Source organism: Schistocerca nitens, chromosome 6, assembly GCF_023898315.1.
Source record: "Schistocerca nitens isolate TAMUIC-IGC-003100 chromosome 6, iqSchNite1.1, whole genome shotgun sequence".
In the NCBI taxonomy this organism is placed as follows: domain Eukaryota; kingdom Metazoa; phylum Arthropoda; class Insecta; order Orthoptera; family Acrididae; genus Schistocerca; species Schistocerca nitens.
This window is the reverse complement of record NC_064619.1, coordinates 177,985,536-178,005,707: the sequence shown is the minus strand read 5'-3', so window position 1 is coordinate 178,005,707 and position 20,172 is coordinate 177,985,536.

Genomic DNA, 20,172 nt, shown 5'->3' with positions numbered 1-20,172 from the left:
TTCTTCTATCTTCTTGTCATCGTATGTTAGACATATACTCTTGGGACACCCCTTACAAGTTCTGAACTGCATGTAGTGTGTTTTTTCAAAGTTTAGTGACAAAGAATTGGCTAGGAACCAGTGATTAATGTCCACAAATATTTTATTGGCTGATCTTTCTAAGACTACATTTGACTTGCTATTTATTGCAATGTTTGTGTCATCGGCAAACAAAACAAACTTGGCATCTGGTAATGTTACTGATGAAAGGTCATTGATATACACAAGAAATAGTAAGGGCCCCAAAATGGAACCTTGTGGGACCCCACATGTAATTAGTTCCCAGTTGGATGAGGCCTGATAGCTTGATACATGTCTCTTTCCTAATAACACCCTTTGTTTCCTGCCAGAGATATAAGATTTGAACCATTTTGCAGCATTTCCTGTTATACTATAATATTCTAGTTTACTTAAAAGGATATTGTGATTTACACAGTCAAATGCCTTTGACAGATCACAAAATATACCAGTTGCCTGCAATTTTTTGTCTAATGAATTAAGCACATTTTCACTGTAAGTGTAGATAGCCTTCTCAATATCAGAACCTTTTAGAAATCCAAACTGTGACTTTGACAGTATGTTATTTGAGATAAGATGGTTATAAAGACGACTGTACATTACTTTTTCGAAAATTTTTGAGAATGCTGGCAACAGTGAAATTGGACGGAAATTTGATGCTATTTCTTTATCTCCCTTCTTAAACAGTGGCTTAACTTCAGCATATTTCAGCCATTCAGGAAATATTCCACTAATAAACGACTGGTTACACAGATAGCTTAATATGTTACTTAGCTCAGAATCACATTCTTTAATTAACTTTGTTGATATTTCATCATACCCACTAGATGTTTTTGATTTTAAAGATTTTATGATGGACATTATTTCTGTTGGGGTAGTGAGGGTCAAATTCATATTAAGGAAGTTACTTGAAATGTCTGGTCTAAGGTAATCCATAGCAGCATCTACCGAACCTGACAACCCCATCTTGTCAGTAACAGTTATAAAATGTTTGTTAAAAAGTTCTGCAACACTATACACATCTGTCACCAATGTATCATTTACTCTTAATGCTATTTGTTCCTCTTCATGCCTGGTTCTACCGGTCTCCTCCTTCACTATATCCCATATTGTCTTTATTTTGTTATCTGATATGACTATCTTTTCCTTGTAATATATTTGCTTTGACATCCGTATTACAGTCTTTAATATTTTGCAGTATTTCTTATAATGTGCTATAGCATCAACATTGGAAATGTTTCGGAGTGACAGATACAGTTTTCTTTTTGTTTTACAAGATACCCCTATTCCTCGAGTAATCCATGGCTTCTTTGTAGACTTTGCTCTAACCTTGGTAAGTTTTGGGGGAAAGCAGTGTTCGAATAAGGTAAGCACTTTATTAGCAAAAATGTTATATTTTTCATTCATGCTATGAACGCTGTAAACATCAGTCCAGTGAATGTCTCTGAGGAGTGTCCTAAAATAATCAATTTTTGGCTTACTGATTACCCTTTTGAGCTCAGATTTAACAGATTTTATATCCTGTTCAGTATTAACATTTAACAGAAGGAACTGCATGTCATGGTCTGAGAGGCCATTGACTATTGGTTTTGTAATATAATTTTGTTCATTGGACTTTTCTATAAAGATATTATCAATGGCTGTTTGTGAGCAAGTGGCTATCCTAGTGGGGAACTTTACTGTGGGAATTAAGTTGAATGATAGTGTTACTAACTCAAACAAGTTCTTATTGGGAGAGTCTTTAAGGAAATCTACATTGAAATCACCAGCAACCACTATTTCTTTGTTTTTGGTTGTTAAATGGGCCAGTACAGCTTCAAGGTGGTTGACAAACAGATTAAAGTTACCTGCAGGTGCTCGATATACACTTAATATTATGAAGGATTTTTTGTGAAATTCTAATTCTGTTGCACATGCTTCCATATGCTGTTCTAGGCAAAATTTATGAATGTCTATGTTCTTAAATTTATGACAGTTCCTGATGAATGTGGCAACTCCTCCTTTCTCCATTTCTGATCTACAAAAGTGAGATGCTAACCTAAACCCTGTAACACTTAAAAGTTCTATACCAGTGGTCACATGATGTTCAGAGAGGCAGATTATGTCAGCTGGGTTTGAAGACTCTAATTCATCTATGCAGATAGTTAATTCATTAATTTTATTTCTCAGTCCTCGAATATTTTGATGCAATAAAGATAGCTGACATTTCTCATTGACTGAGTTAAGATTGGGTGGAGTTAAAATATCTGCTGACAGTTGAAAATTCTTAACCAATGGCTGTTTATGCTGATGTAATAAGCTGGAATTATGTTTTTTGATTTCTTTCTCAAACTGAAGATTTGTCTCAGTTCTAACCTCTCTTAAAATTTGCTTTCTTTCTGTCCTCCCTACCCTAAAAAAGGGTCTTTTCTGAATCCTATAACCACTGGTATTTTACCACTCATGATAGTGCCTCCCCCCTTTAACTTTCCTGCTATTTCCCCAGCCAATTTACCCTTCCCCTTCCTGTTGAGGTGAAGGCCATGCCTAGTATAATCCCACCTACTGAGAGAATCAACAGGAACCACACCAATGTGTGACCCCGCACCCGACATGAGCAGCCGTTCCAGCTCCAAATTAACTCTCTTGACAGAAGAGTTCAAATGAGGTCGGTCATGGCGCCCAAGAACAGATACAAACTCAACACTAGTATGCTTCGATGCTGACGCAATCTTCGCCAGGTCACACTCTATACTGTACCCAGGATCTCTGTCAATACTGTTACCTGCCCCACCCACTATAACCACGGTGTCTTCCTTAGTGAAATCTTTGCAAAGTGATCCTAAATCCTCTGTCACCTGCTCCAGACCAGCACTAGGTTTAAAAAAATTGGTGACCTGGTATTCTGATCCTAGTTCATCCTGCAAAAGTTGGCCAACACCTCTTCCATGGGAACTACCTAACAACAACACTTTCTTTCTCTTTACTGATTTCCCTACATTCTTACTTTTCAATTTGCTGCTGAAAGTTTGTTGTGCCCTGTCTACACCTGCAACTGCTTGAGGCTCACCAGCTTCTAACTGAAGCAACAGGTCAAATCTATTTTCCACATTCACCATAAAGCTGTCAGACAAAGTTCTAGGCCTGTTCCTCCTGTTGCCTGTTGCCACTTCCCACCTCTCTTTACCCTTCTCCCTCCTTAACCTGTCAAGATCTCCCCTGGCCTTGTCTAACTCAGCCTGAAGGGCGGCAATTTTCCCCTCCTGTTCTAGTATCTTCCTATCTCTACTACAAATCCTACAAAACCACTGATGAGTCTCATTTACTTCCCCTATTCCCACGCCACTACAGTCACCCACATGGAAAAAACTACAGCACCCATCACACCAAAGCCCCGACCTAACAATTCTACGGCAAGTCAAGCACTTTTCACTCATGATAAACGTAATAGTTTATTAAGAATAAGTCAGTTAAATTACAGATAAACACGAAAATATGGTTACACAAATTTGGCCTATACGCAACTGTTTACGCAACTGTGTGTAAACAAAAACAAAAGTGCAAAGTTTCTGAAACAACAACTTAAACTTTACGCTACTTTCCGGAAATGCTAGTTAAATAATGAAGAGGTACTCTAAGTTAAATTGCTGGAGTGAGCAAGCAACAACTAAACGAAATTCTATAGATTTGCTTCAGCAGAACGTAAACAGAAAATACGACTGTACGGTCTTTTCGTGTTTTCTGCTATATTACGTAAAGAAAAATGAAACCTTTACTGGTAGACTTAAACGGCACACTAATACACTTATTTACCACGTATTCAGTACTAATCTATATGTTTTATAATCTAAAATGACTTATCTTTACGAGAACACCAAAACTCGCGCTAGTCGCCTGGCTGCAGGGCTGCCAACCTATGGAAGGAAAACATTTGGAAATGGATTTGATGAAAACCATAAACAAGTATGCAAAAAATATTGTCGTATGTATGTAAAATGATACTTCATACCATCATACCCTGCATCTGATAACACACAATAGAATGTAATAAACAATGGAACACATATGATATCTACTTCTATAAAACTAATTCCATAGGGTCACCACTAGGTAGAACTGACGGATTAAAAGACCTATGAGTTTTTTACTTGCCTCCAAAATTGCCCAAATCTTGAAATGAAGACATGTATACAGTATTATAACAAAATCCATTCTATGTGAAGTGACGTAGTTACGAGTTCATTAAATATAACGACATATGGAAGAAAAATGTTGTGTAGCCACTATACTCACCATGACACAATTGAACAAAACCATTAGGATTGACTGTGGTTTCATTAGTCATTACAGTACATTCTTGGAAAAAGATTTTATTATCATTGCTAGATGAGGATTGAGTTATAGAAATATTAAAAGGAAGAAAATAATTGAGTATAACAGAATCTTAGTAGCATCATAATGGATGTGTCAATGTAGCTGGTAGATATGTCTGTATTATCTGCCTATATTTAAATACAGTAACATGGTTGAACCAAGTTATGGGTCACAGAAAGGAACAAATAACACATTAAGCAGTTAATGAATTCACAGCAGCCAATTTGGTCTTCAGGTAGGAGAATGTGTGAAGCTAGTGTAATAAAATGCCAGTGAAGTTCTCAAGGAAATTTTTATTCTTCATATTCTTTGTTCATTCAAGGTACACTTCAGTTGTAATTTTAAATTAATTAAAAGTTTCAGTTTCCTCCGGTAAGGCCATGTAATATTCTTTGTATAACTTATATACCGATTTCAAATTCTTGTTCATGTGGCCTGTGGTATAAGCCTTGAGATGCCCACTTACAGCTAAATTACTAGACTTGTGGATGTGCTATTGAAATCTGTGTTCCTGTTTGCCCTATATAGAATTTATTGCATTACTTACAAGTGATTTTATAAACTCCTGCTTCTTTGAATACTGCTTTCTTACTTGACCTATCCTTCAGCAAAACATTGACATTATTTTGTGTCTGAAAGACAATTGAGACATTAATTTCTTTCAAAATTACACATATTTTATCTGAAATGTTTCCAATATATGGAAAAGTGATATATTTGTTCTTCTTTTTTGTATTAATTTTTGGGAGTGTAATTTCTCCAGCATTAATGGCCTTCTTTTTTATTAGTCTGCCTGTGGTAGAGGGGTCATACCCATTTCTGACACCTATGTACTTTAGTGCATCTAATTCTGTGTTCAACTGTTCACTTGTCATAGGTATTTTTAGTGTTATTTCAACCACTATTCAACTAACAGGTGGAGATATTAATATCTGTATTGGATTGGGCGACAGAAAGTTTCATGAATAAGTATGTCAGTTGCAGTTGGTTTCCTGTAAATGCTGAATGCATGCTTATTGTAAGTTATTGATAATGTCAGGTCTGAGAAGTTTATTTTACAATCTCTATCTATTTACAATCTCTATCTATTTCCACAACATCAACTTTCAATGAACAATATTATACAATTCTAATAAATTCTGTGTCTCCTCTTCTTTACCATTAAACAGAATAATTGTATCATCCACATACCTTCTATAACAAATCATTCTAATGACAATTTCTGATCCACATTTCGTGATCTTGTCCTCTTATAGAGTCCATAAAAATATTGACCAAAACACACACACACACACACACACACAAAAGGATTTAACTTTTACAAGCTTTCATAGCCAGTGGTTTCTTCTTCTGGCAGAAGAGTTGAAGGGGTAGGAAGAGGGGTGAAGGAAAAGGACTGGAGAGATTTAGGAAAAGGGGTTGTTGTTATTCTTGCGGTCTTCAGTCCAGAGACTGGTTTGATGCAGCTCTCCATGCTACTCTATCCTGTGCAAGCTTCTTCATCTCCACGTAACAACTGCAACCTACATTCTTCTGAATCTGCTTAGTGTAAGCATTTCTTGGTCTTCCTTTATGATTTTTACCCTCCACACTGGCCTCCAGTACTAAATTGGTAATCCCTTGATGCCTCAGAACATGTCCTACCAGTGATCCCTTCTTCTAGTCAAGTTGTGTCACAAATTCCTCTTCTTCCCAATTCTGTTCAGTACCTCCTTATTTGTTACATGATCTACCCATCTAATCTTCAGCATTCTTCTGTAGCACCACATTTCAAAAGCTTCTATTCTCTTCTTGTCTAAACTATTTATCATCCATGTTTCACTTCCATACATGGCTACACTCTATACTTTCAAAAAAGACTTCCTGACACTTAAATCTATACTTGTTGTTAACAAATTTCTCTTCTTCAGAAACGCTTTCTTTGCCACTGCCAGTCTACATTTTATATCCTTTCCACTTATAATTTATTTTGGGAAGCAAAATAACTGATGATCGCTAAAGTAGAGAAAGGGGTATAGTGTAGAAAGGTCACCCAGAACCCTGGGTCAGGGGAGATCTACTGGACTGGATGAGAAGGAAAGACCTACCATTACAGCTGTTGGTTTTTTTCTGTTAAGAGTGACATGTTGTGTTCTTTTTGCAAGGATGTCTTGAATCCAGTCACAAATCTGCTCTGATACTTGATAAGCTCGTATTTCTATAACCAAACAGCAGTGCAGGATGGAGTCAAATGCATTCATGAAGTCAAGGAACATGGCATCAACCCAAGCGCCATTGTCTACAGCACTGTGGATCTCATGGAGGAACAGAGCGAGCTGAGTTTCAGAGGATCTCTGTCTGCGGAATCCATTTTGATTTTTGTAGAGGACATTTTCCTTTTGCAAGAATGTCATAATTCTTAAGCATAAGGCATGTTCCATATTTCTACAACAGATTGATGTCAAAGATATAGGTCTATAATTGTGTGCATCTGTCCTGTAATCCTTCTTAAAAATGGGAATGACCTGCAGTTTTTTCCAGTCGCTACATACCCTTTGTTATTCAAACAATCTGAGGTAAGTTACTGCTAGAAGGGGAGCAAGTTCTTTCACATAAACTATGTAGAATCTTATAGATATCTCATATGGTCCTGATGCCTTTCCACTACTACGCGATTTTTCTGTTATGCAATCAGTTATCTCAGTATCTGCCATTTTGATGTTCATATGACGACTGAAAGGAGGGACTGTATTATGATCTTCCACAGTGCAACAATTGTGGAAGACTGAATTCAGTACTTCATCCTTCTGTGTGTCACCTTCCGTTTCAGTGCCAGTACGGCCACTTGAGCGAATGAGTAGTGATGATTTTAACCCACCTACGTGTTTTAAATATGACCAAAACCTCTTAGGGTTTTTACTCAGAGTTGGTTGACAAAGTTTTACTTTCAGAGTCATTGAACACTTCTCTCATTGCTTCTGAGTCTAACCACTGTGGTGTATATCCAGTGCATACCTCTGGGGCTTGGGCCCCAGTTCTTGCCACTTTCTCATCTAAGGTTACCCCTAGATATTTCACTATCCCCTTTACAGGTAGAGTTTCATTGAAGAGCTTTATATTCCAACTTGAGTGTTGGATATGCTTCTTTGTGAATGGTACCACAACAGTCTTCTTAGGATTAACCCTTAGATCCTGTTTACCACACAAGTCTTGCACAATGCCCAATGCACTTTGTGCCATGTTCCTAACTGTGTCAGTAAATTTGCCAAGTATTACTATGACAAGGTCAGCTGCATATCCTTGGCAAAAGCATTGTCTGGAATTTAGTTCCTCAAAAGAGTTTCTTCACCACTAGATTACACAGTAAAGGGGACAAAACTCCTTCTTGTGGACAGCTGCTAGTGGTGTTAATTACCATCTTTTCTTTCATCATGGTGGCCCCTACCTTCCTTCCACTAATCATGGCCCTAGACCACCTACCTATGGTGGTCCCTAGGTAATGCCCCTATGCTGCCCTAACCATGGAATTGAAGGTTGTGTTACTAAAGGCCCCCTTGATGTCCAGAAAGATGCAGAGGGCTATTTCTTGAAAGAGAAGTGCTGTCTCCACCCACCCACTCCCCAGTGAGTTGATGGAGAACTGTCTTACATGATTTACCTGGTTGATATGTGTGTTGGTTTGAATGTAGAGAAGCCCTAGTTAGCGTCCTCTCCCCAGCATGTATAATATCCAGTTTTTCCAATGTTTTGAGAATGAGGGAGGACAGACAGATTGGTCTCATGTCCTTGGCCTTGGTATGATCAATTCTCCCTGGCTTTGGAATAAAAACAACCTTCACTGCCCTCTAGGCACTGTAAATGATTCCTGATGCTAGGCTAACCATGAATAACCTGCATAGGACTCTTATGAGATTCTCTCCTACCTGTTGCAGGAGAGATGGAAAGATTCCATCTGGGCCAGGTGACTTGAACAGTTGGAATGTTCCCACCGCCCATTGGATTTTATTGAAGTCGACACACTCCTTGACCGACTCCCAGTCCTCCCTTCGAGTGCCTGAGACCCATTGTCTCTCAGGGAGCACATTCTGGTCTATGTTATCTGGCAGAGAATATTAAGGAAAGTGAGTTTTGAGGAGTAGTTCCAGCGTCTCATGTGCTGTCTTTGGTGTCTTTATATATTCCCCATCCTCCTTCCTCAACATACCTCCTGGATTAGTTGGTACTCCAGTGAGGATTTTGTGAAGTGTGGCTTGAGCAGCCATGCCCTCCACTTCCTCACAGAATGCCCTCCAGGATGTCTCCTTTGCTTGTCTAATTGCAAGGTTGTAGTTGGCAAGGGCCTCACGATATTTTGCCGATTGTCCTTTATGTATTGCAAGGTTAAACAGTCTTCGTATCTGTTTTCTTTGCATTTCCAAGTTATTGTTCCACCAAGGCACACTCCTATTTTTGCGCTTCTTGGTGATTGCACAGTGGTCCTGGTATGAGGTCATTATGGCAGAAGTGACAGTTTCTGCTACTTCCTCAAACTCTATTGGATTCCTTATCGAGGTTTTAATTTCCGATAACCTTAAGTCAAGGTCCATCCTATATGTCCCCTAGTCTGTTTTCCTGCGATTCCTATGGGCCTTGGTCTGTATGATTCCCATTTCAACCTTGAATTTAATATACACGTGGTCTGATGAGGACAGCTCTAACGCCACATGCCATTGTCTGACATAGATGCCCATCATCATGGAACCATAGATTATGTCAATTACTTCTTCCCTTCTGCTATTCCTGAATGTAGGTTCATCACCTCTATTCAGGACCTCCAAGTTGTTAGACAAGAGAAATTCAAGAAGGTACTCACCTCTACCGTTGGTGTCCTTGCTGCCCCACACTAAGTTGTGGGCACTGGCATCACATCCAACCAACAGTTGGTCACCTTGCCAATGGCAAGTTTCTGTCAGTCTCGTCACCTCCAAAGGAGGAGAAGAGCTGTTTTATAAGGGAGGTATGCTGAGGCCAAAACAATTTCCCTTGTGATACCTTCCTCAACCTCGTGATCCTTCCTCATGTTGCTCCGTCCTGATGGTCACCAGGTCCCCGGAGCAGAAATCCATCATTGGCATGAAAGAAATTCCATTTCTCACATAGATACATGTTCTGGAGTTTCTTAAATTTCTAACATAAACCAGCTTACCTCCAATGCCACCAAGGCCTGATATGCCCCGTTTATATAAGTAGGGGTCTTGTATCAGGGCCACGTCCACTTCCTGTCTCCCCAGGCAACAGCTCAGGGCAGCAGTGGCCTCTTTACCATGTTGCAGATTAATCTGCAGCACCTCCAGTCTCCGTCTTGCTGCCATCATTGCCTTTGAGGTCTTTGATTACCCTGATGGTGACCTGCAAGAACCCTAAAAACAATTTCAGGTCTTGCTCTTGCATCACCTTCAGGGACTTCTCTCTGACCTCCACTACCATAATTCATCCTTCTGGTACAGCCTTCTGGTTGATTACTCTCCAATCCTCTGTTGAGACTTTTGGGTTCTGTATGCCTGTTTTCTCAAACAGAGTCTTTGGAGAGACATCCTTAAAGATCTTTGGTATCCATATTGCTACCTTTGCGGTCTTAATAAACTCAGCTACTGTCTTGACCAGCAGCTTCGCAACCTCCCCTGGGGATATCATGGGCACCTTGTTCTTGTGCCATTCCACCGTATGCACCCCCTTGCAGACAAAAATGAGGGTACTGCAATATCTAGATAGACACTCCTGAAATTGGGTCCTGGACCAGCATCTCTTGCACCCTCCCCCCCTCCCCCTAAATCTTTTCAAAGAGGGCCAGCTGTACGAGCTCTTCCTGCTGCGAGGTGATGCCTACCAGTGGATAGCCTTCCTGGATAATTGCCATCTTAAAAACCGAGACTGCTGTACTATAGGTCTGTCTCCCTATTTCCTGCCTTGGCTTCTTCTGGGCTCCTTTATCCTGAGAGGAGAGAGTCTTAGATTCCTTCCTTATCCTCTTGTTATCTGTCTTCAACGTTGTGGGTGTCTGCGAACGCCCTTCAACCTGAGACAGCTTTTTTCTCGGGGGTCTTGGTCTCAAGCCCTTTTAATTCCCTCCACTTATGTTTGGGAAGCCGGTCTTTCCCTTCCTTTTGTTTCTGTTCCCTGAGAAGTTTCCTCCTCTGGGCCCCAGACAAGGCTTTAATTTTGATCTGGTCCAACTTCTCAGATAAAGTTCCCACTTCTTGCTCAGGTCTAGACCCTGAATCAGTTGTGGGAGTGCATTCCATCAGTCCTGACCCTGATGTTTGGGTGTCTGAGGTCTCAGTTTGCCCCTCAGTTTGTTTTAATTTATTTTTGTCTGTCGTGTCCATCTTGGTCCCACGAGATTTGGGGATCTACATTGGCACAGATTGCATCATATCTTGGGTTGGAGAAAGGAATTATGTAAGGACTAGGAGTGGATAAGGGTGACAGGGCATTGTGGGACACTCAGCTAAGGCCTTTCCGGCAGTAAGTCCTCTACCTTTGGCATAGTCCTCAGCATCACGTAGATACGCAAGCCTCTCCAGCCGCACAGACAGTGCTTCAAGGTGGTGTCCCCAGGAGAGGATGTAGGGGGAAGTAATATGTTATCCGACTCTTCCCGAAAAGTGCTCTCTTGAAACTTCAGTAGTAAATCTCTCCTTGATGCACAATGCCTCCCATGTAATGTCTGCCAGTGGAGTTTGTTGAGCATATCTGTAATGCTCTCATGCCAACTAAATGATCCTTTGACAAGATGTGCTGCTGTTAATTGGATCTTCTCTATCTCTTCTATCCATCCTCTCTGGCAGAATCCCAGACAGATGAACAATACCCAAGCATGGGTCAAACAAGTGCCTTATACGGCACTTCCTTCATGGATGAGTTACATTTCCTTAAGATTCTTCCTAAGAATCTGAGTCTGGCTGCTTTTCCCACTATTTGTTTTATATGGTCATTCCACTTAAGTTTGCTCCAGATAGTTATTCCTATATATTCCTATATTATTCCTAAGGCAGATACTGTTTTCAGTAGTTTGTCTTCAATAGTGTAGGGATACAGTAGTGGATTTCTTTTCCTATGTATGTACAATATGTTACATTTATTTAGATCCAGAGTCAACTGCCAGAGCCTACACCATTCATCAATTTTCTGGAGGTCATTCTGCAAATCATACTTGAGTTCTAGTACAGCACTCGTGGCTGCCGCATCATGGTACCGAAGTGGGGCCGAGGCAGTTTCAGATAAGTTTTTACAGTCTGACGATAATTCATGGATTCGTAGTTTTAGCTTGACGATGTCCACTGTGGACAAATGGTAGTTACTTTTATTCTGAAGAAGATTGGGTTATCCTGATTGAAACCTAGGTAAAGCTAGGTAAACTTTGCAACTGAGGCTGTTGGTTTTTTAAATTAAAATTAAATAATTTTTCCCGAGGACATGCAGCTTTACTGTATGATTAAATGATGATGGCGTCCTCTTGGGTAAAATATTCCGGAGGTAAAATAGTCCCCCATTCGGATCTCCGGGCGGGGACTACTCAAGAGGACGTCGTTATCAGGAGAAAGAAGACTGGCGTTCTACGGATCGGAGCGTGGAATGTCAGATCCCTTAATCGGGCAGGTAGATTAGAAAATTTAAAAAGGGAAATGGATAGGCTAAAGTTAGATATAGTGGGAATTAGTGAAGTTCGGTGGCAGGAGGAACAAGACTTTTGGTCAGGTGAATACAGGGTTATAAATACAAAATCAAATAGGGGTAATGCAGGAGTAGGTTTAATAATGAATAAAAAAATAGGAGTGCGGGTTAGCTACTACAAACAGCATAGTGAACGCATTATTGTGGCCAAGATAGACACAAAGCCCATGCCTACTACAGTAGTACAAGTTTATATGCCAACTAGCTCTGCAGATGATGAAGAAATTGATGAAATGTATGACGAGATAAAAGAAATTATTCAGGTAGTGAAGGGAGACGAAAATTTAATAGTCATGGGTGACTGGAATTCGTCAGTAGGAAAAGGGAGAGAAGGAAACATAGTAGGTGAATATGTATTGGGGGGAAGAAATGAAAGAGGAAGCCGCCTTGTAGAATTTTGCACAGAGCATAACTTAATCATAGCTAACACTTGGTTCAAGAATCATAAAAGAAGGTTGTATACCTGGAAGAATCCTGGAGATACTAAAAGGTATCAGATAGATTATATAATGGTAAGACAGAGATTTAGGAACCAGGTTTTAAATTGTAAGAGATTTCCAGGGGCAGATGTGGATTCTGACCACAATCTATTGGTTATGAACTGCAGATTGAAACTGAAGAAACTGCAAAAAGGTGGGAATTTAAGGAGATGGGACCTGGATAAACTGAAAGAACCAGAAGTTGTAGAGAGATTCAGGGAGAGCATAAGGGCACAATTGACAGGAATGGGGGAAAGAAATACAGTAGAAGAAGAATGGGTAGCTCTGAGGGATGAAGTAGTGAAGGCAGCAAATGATCAAGTAGGTAAAAAGACGAGGGCTAATAGAAATCCTTGGGTAACAGAAGAAATATTGAATTTAATTGATGAAAGGAGAAAATATAAAAATGCAGTAAATGAAGCAGGCAAAAAGGAATACAAACATCTCAAAAATGAGATCGACAGGAAGTGCAAAATGGCTAAGCAGGGATGGCTAGAGGACAAATGTAAGGATGTAGAGGCCTGTCTCACTAGGGGTAAGATAGATACTGCCTACAGGAAAATTAAAGAGACCTTTGGAGAGAAGAGAACCACTTGTATGAATATCAAGAGCTCAGATGGCAACCCAGTTCTAAGCAAAGAAGGGAAGGCAGAAAGGTGGAAGGAGTATATAGAGGGTTTATACAAGGGTGATGTACTTGAGGACAATATTATGGAAATGGAAGAGGATGTAGATAAAGACGAAATGGGAGATAAGATACTGCGTGAAGAGTTTGACAGAGCACTGAAAGATCTGAGTCGAAACAAGGCCCCGGGAGTAGACAACATTCCATTAGAACTACTGATGGCCTTGGGAGAGCCAGTAATGACAAAACTCTACCATCTGGTGAGCAAGATGTATGAGACAGGCGAAATACCCTCAGACTTCAAGAAGAATATAATAATTCCAATCCCAAAGAAAGCAGGTGTTGACAGATGTGAAAATTACCGAACTATCAGTTTAATAAGTCACAGCTGCAAAACACTAACGCGAATTCTTTACAGACGAATGGAAAAACTGGTAGAAGCGGACCTCGGGGAAGATCAGTTTGGATTCCGTATAAATGTTGGAACACGTGAGGCAATTCTAACCTTACGACTTATCTTAGAAGAAAGATTAAGGAAAGGCAAACCTACGTTTCTAGCATTTGTAGACTTAGAGAAAGCTTTTGACAATGTTAACTGGAATACTCTCTTTCAAATTCTGAAGGTGGCAGGGGTAAAATACAGGGAGCGAAAGGCTATTTACATTTTGTAAAAAAACCAGATGGCAGTTATAAGAGTCGAGGGGCATGAAAGGGAAGCAGTGGTTGGGAAAGGAGTGAGACAGGGTTGTAGCCTCTCCCCGATGTTATTCAATCTGTATATTGAGCAAGCAGTAAAGGAAACAAAAGAAAAATTCGGAGTAGGTATTAAAATTCATGGAGAAGAAGTAAAAACTTTGAGGTTCGCCGATGACATTGTAATTCTGTCAGAGACAGCAAAGGACTTGGAAGAGCAGTTGAACGGAATGGACAGTGTCTTGAAAGGAGGATATAAGATGAACATCAACAAAAGCAAAACGAGGATAATGGAATGTAGTCAAATTAAATCAGATGATGCTGAGGGAGTTAGATTAGGAAATGAGACACTTAAAGTAGTAAAGGAGTTTTGCTATTTAGGGAGTAAAATAACTGATGATGGTCGGAGTAGAGAGGATATAAAATGTAGACTGGCAATGGCAAGGAAATCGTTTCTGAAGAAGAGAAATTTGTTAACATCGAGTTTAGATTTAAGTGTCAGGAAGTCGTTTCTGAAAGTATTTGTATGGAGTGTAGCCATGTATGGAAGTGAAACATGGACGATAACTAGTTTGGACAAGAAGAGAATAGAAGCTTTCGAAATGTGGTGCTACAGGAGAATGCTGAAGATAAGGTGGGTAGATCACGTAATTAATGTGGAGGTATTGAATAGGATTGGGGAGAAGAGAAGTTTGTGGCACAACTTGACTAGAAGAAGGGATCGGTTGGTAGGACATGTTTTGAGGCATCAAGGGATCACAAATTTAGCATTGGAGGGCAGCGTGGAGGGTAAAAATCGTAGAGGGAGACCAAGAGATGAATACACTAAGCAGATTCAGAAGGATGTAGGTTGCAGTAGGTACTGGGAGATGAAGAAGCTTGCACATGATAGAGTAGCATGGAGAGCTGCATCAAACCAGTCTCAGGACTGAAGACCACAACAACAACAATTAATATTTATACAGTTGCTGACAGGACCGCGAAATGTTGAAAATATTTAAAATCATATTAACCTTTTCTATTTATGATATGTGATGATGAATGTCCTCAGAGGCTACTTTGTCGGACAAGGGAGGGTTTATCTAAACTAAAAAAGCTCCAAGTGCACTTCACATGTATTCCGCTACCCTAGCGGATGCTTCCTGTTTGTAGAACACGCCTGACCTATTAAGGGTAAACTTGCAGTTCTTTACTCAATAGTGAAGATCGAGAAATTCACATCTGATATTGTCATAGATTCATCTGAGCCTCTGGTTTAGACATTACATTCTGCTCCAAATCAGAGAACCACAATCAACCTTGGGAACAAAACTACAAATAGACAGCTTACCAGCATCCCATATGTGATGATAGTTGCCTTGACCAAATCAGCCATTCGCCAAAAGGAGCCAAGGATGCCCTCAGAACCCAAGTGGCAGGCATCATTCGTGCCGACATTGTCACTATATGCAGCCAGTTGCACCCAGTGTGCTTGACAGGATCTGGCAGGGCCTCTTCCACATCATGGATCATGGATGGGACCCCTTCCTCAGCAACAAACATACTGAGTGCACGCTGGCGTTCTTCCCCGCCTTGCCTGCTTTTTCTCTGAGGGGCTCCATCACCCACCTAACGTTGGAGCTCCCAATACAAGCATACCCACCCTCTGTATTTGTCTGTACAGGGCAGGAAAATTGTGAGAAATTTATCTCTGTGTACCAAACACGTTTTCGTATAGTTGGGCAGAAAATTTTCTCCAGCCCATTTGTGAATATTGCATCTTGCTGTGTTACTGTGACTGGACATGTTTCACTGCACAAATTTATGTTTCTCAAGGGATGTTGGTGTGTAGGAAAGTAGTGTCAAGAGAACAAGTATGGATCCAGCAGATAGTGGATGGGAATAGTGGAAAGTTGGTGAAGAAGTGGTTATCTTTGATGTGGGAGGGTAGATTTTGGGCAGGTGGTTGGAGGTGTTGGTCAATGAGGACTGAAATTCTTTCAGTGGGAGCACAATAACCAGCTCTAGTGGGGTGTCCACAGTTGTTGGGTTTGTGGATTTTTGGGAACATGTATAAGGTGGATTCGCAGGGTTTCATGGGGTTTAGGAGGGGAATGGATTCGGGGGAGAAGTTCTGCAAAGGGCCTGAGGCTTTAAGCTGGGACTGGAGGTTATGTTGAACTTCTGGGATGGATCACACTGGCAGTGTTCATAGATGGAGGAGTCAGGTAATGGGGAGAGGCCTCCCACCAGTTAATCTCTATGAATCATAAAGTGGTGAAACCTTTGTCTGCAGTTAGGATTCTGCTGAAACATTGGTGTTCTTAGGAAGGGACATGGGGAATGATGGTAAGGCCAAGTTGCAGATAAGGAATTCCTGAAAGGTGACAAAGGGATGGTTAGGTGAGGGAGGCGCGCAGGGTCATGATTGGATGGTGATATGAACTGGCAAAGGCAAATGCCACCCCTTCTGGCTCAGGTTCATTGAAGATATCTTCCTGATCTGGACTCAGGGCCAAGACACTATACATGCATTCCTTCACAACCTCAACACCTTCTCTCCCATCTGCTTCACCTTGTCCTCCTCAATCCAGCGTGTCATCTTCATGGTAATTGACCGCCTCCCCTGTGATGGCTCCATCCACACCTCTGTCCACATTTTAAACACACCAACCATCAACAGTACCTGCATTTTGACAGCTGTCATTCCTTTCACAACAATAAATCACTGACAAACACTTGGCCATCTTGGGATGGAGTATATGCAGTGAAAATAACTCCCTTGCGGAGTAAGCTCAAGGTCCCTCCAAATTATTCAGAGATGCATTACTTCCAAGCCTAATCTGGAAACAGATCTGCCATTCCATTTCCCCACACACCTTCAATCGCCCCACCACTCTAAGAAACAGCTACAAAGGAGAGCCCTCTTTGTCACACAGTACCACCCCAGACTGGAACAGCTCAACCTTGCTTCGTCAGGACTTTGATTACCTGTCATCATGTCCTGAAATTATGGACATCGTACCGAAGACCCTTCCTTACCCAAGATCCTTCCCACTCCTCCTAAAGATGTGTTCCATCACCCATGCAACTTCCACAACCATCCTATTCCATTCCTATGCCACTCCCAGTCCCAACCCTTGCCACAGGGATCATGTCCTGTGGAAGACTCAGGTTCAGAACCTGTCCAATACATCCACCCTTCACTTCTTATTCCAGTCCTGTCATAGGCTCTTCCTACCCAATCAGAGGCCAGGCCACTTGTGAAAGTGGCCATGTCATAAACCAGCTCTGCTGCAATGATTGCACAGATTGTTATATTGGTATGGCTACCAGCCAGCTGTCCACCAGGATCGACGGCCACTGCCTAACTGCGGGCAAGAGCAAATTAGACCACCCTTTGGCACAATGTGCAGCTCAATATCACATGCTTGATTTCAATGGCTACTTTTACAACCAGTACCATCTGAATCCTCTCCTCCACCACCACCTCTTCTGAAATTTGCAGATGGGAATTATCCTTACAAAACATTCTCCACTCCCAAAATTATCATTGCCTCAACCTACAGTAACCTATTGTCCCCACAGCCCCACCCTACAGTTTCCACCCTGTCTTTCCTATCACCTTCTCCCTATTCTCATGCCCCACCCTCACCGTGTGCCACCCTCTTTCCCATTCCCTGCTCCTTTCCTTTTTCACTCTCCGTTCCCCCCTCCCCACCTCCCTGCCCCACGGCCTCACCTTATAGCAGTCTTGTCATGTCTCCCCATAGTCCCTGCATGCTTGGACAAACAGCACTCTTCTCTCCCTTGAACCATACCCCACTATCCTGACCATTCTCTGTCCCCTCCAGATTGCTGGTTTTGTTCACATGACAGGTGCTTTCCTGTCTGAGCCGCTGGAGATGATCATGTATGCGTAAGGTGTGCTTGACTATGTGAGTGAAAGTGTGTGTGTTTCCTTTTCTGAAGAAGCCTTTGCCCAAAAGCTAAATGTGTAACAGTCTTTTCATTGTGCCTGTCTGCAGCCCAACATGTCATCTTTATGGCGAGTAGCAATCTCTCCTTTTCCTTCTATTGTTGATACTGCAACCTGGAGTTTCCATTGTTTGAGATGTTCAGGAATTCCATATCGTCTCTACAATATTTCACAATGATTCTGAATGTGTACTATCAAAAGCTTTTTTAAAATCAGTTTAGCTAATATTGATGATAGAAATATTGTTCAACAAATTTATAAGAGGCAGTCAAATGAAAATGAGACAATTGGAAGAAAAGTAAGTAAACTGTTTATTATATCTAAAGTAATCGACGTAACTGTTAATACATTTATCCTACTGTACCTGAAAAACCTTGACTGTACCTGGCGTCTTTGTCTGACAGCCATGAATGTCTTTGTTTGGAGGTCCAAAAATGTCAAAAGTCCATGGGTAGAGATCAGGACTGTACATCTACATCTACATCTACATGATTACTGTGCTATTCACAATAAAGTGCCTTGCAGAGGGTTTAGTGAACCACCTTCAAGCTGTCTCTCTACCGTTCCACTCTCGAACGGTGCGTGGGAAAAACGAGCACTTAAATTTTTCTGTGCGAGCCCTGATTTCTCTTATTTTATTGTGATGATCATTCCTCCCTATGTAGGTGGGTGCCAACAGAATGTTTTCACAATAAGGAGAAAACTGGTGACTGAAATTTCATGAGAAGCTCTCATTGCAATGAGAAGCGCATTTGTTTTAATGATTGCCACTCCAATTCACATATCGTGTCTGTGGCACTATCTCCCCTATTTCGCGATAATACAAAATGAGCCGCCCTTCTTTGTACTTTTTCGATGTCATCCATCAGTCCCACCTGATGTGGATCCCACACCACACAGCAATACTCCAGAATAGGGTGGACAAGCATGGTGTAAGCAATCTCTTTAGTAGACCTGTTGTACCTTCTAAGTGTTCTGCCAGTGAATCGCAGTCTTTAGTTTGCTCTACCCACAACATTATCTACGAGATCATTCTAATTTAGGTTATTTGTAATTGTAATCCCCAAGTATTTAGTTGAATTTACAGCCTTTAGATTTGTATGACTTTTCACGTAATCGAAATTTAGTGCATTTCTTTTAGCACTCATGTGAATAACTTCACACTTTTCTTTATTCAGGCTCATTTGCTACATTTTGCACCATACAGATATCTAAATCATTTTGCAATTCGTTTGGTCATCTGATGACGTTACAAGATGGTAAATGACAGCATCATCTGCAAACAATTGAAGACGGCTACTCAGATTGTCTCCTATATCATTAATATAGATCAGGAACAGTAGAGGGCCTATAACACTTCCTTGGCGTATGCCAGATATTACTTCTGTTATACTCAATTAATTTCCATCTATTACTATGAACTGTTACCTTTCTGACAGGAAATCACAAATCCAGCCCCAGAACTGGCGCGATATTCCATAGGCACGCAGTTTGGTCAGAAGATGCTTGTGACGAACGGTGTCGAAAGCCTTCTGGAAATCTAAAAATATGGAATCAATTTGACATCTGCTGTCGATAACACTCATTAATTCATGAGTATAAAGAAGTAGTTGTGTTTTGTGAGAAATATATTTTCTGAATCCATGCTGACTATGTGTCAATAACTTGTTTTCTTAATGTTTGAATACAATATATGTTTCAAAATCCTACTGCAAATTGACATTAGTGATATGGGCTTGTAATTCAGTGGATTACTCCTAATTCCCTTTTTGGATATTGGTGTGACTTAAGCAATTTTACAGTCTTTAGGTATGGATCTTTTTGTGAGCGAGCAGATAAATATGGAGTTATTGTATCAGCTTACTCTTAGAATAACCTCACTGGTATACAATCTGGACCAGAAGCCTTGCCTTTATTAAGTGATTTAAGCTGCTTTGCAACATCGAGGATATCTACTTCTATGTTTCTCATCTTGGCAGTTGTTCTTGATTGGAATTCAGGAATATTTACTTCGTCTTCTTTGGCAGCACTGTCATTAAACACAGTTTACTGAAACTGTATGAAGGATGTGTAAGGGATTCCCAGCAAAACTTCTTCAGTGTAGTCAGAAAACTTGCCAGCAAAATGCCTGCCCATATGTTGCCAAAGTTGTTTTGGGTATGCTGCAGAAGTTTCACTTGAAAGTCCTTACACATCTTCCATACAGTCCCTATCTCTCCCCAGGCCGTTTCCATATCTTTGGAACCCTGAAGAAAGATTCTATGACAATCGATTTTCTTCAGACAAAGAGATATATATGTGCCTTGGTACTATCA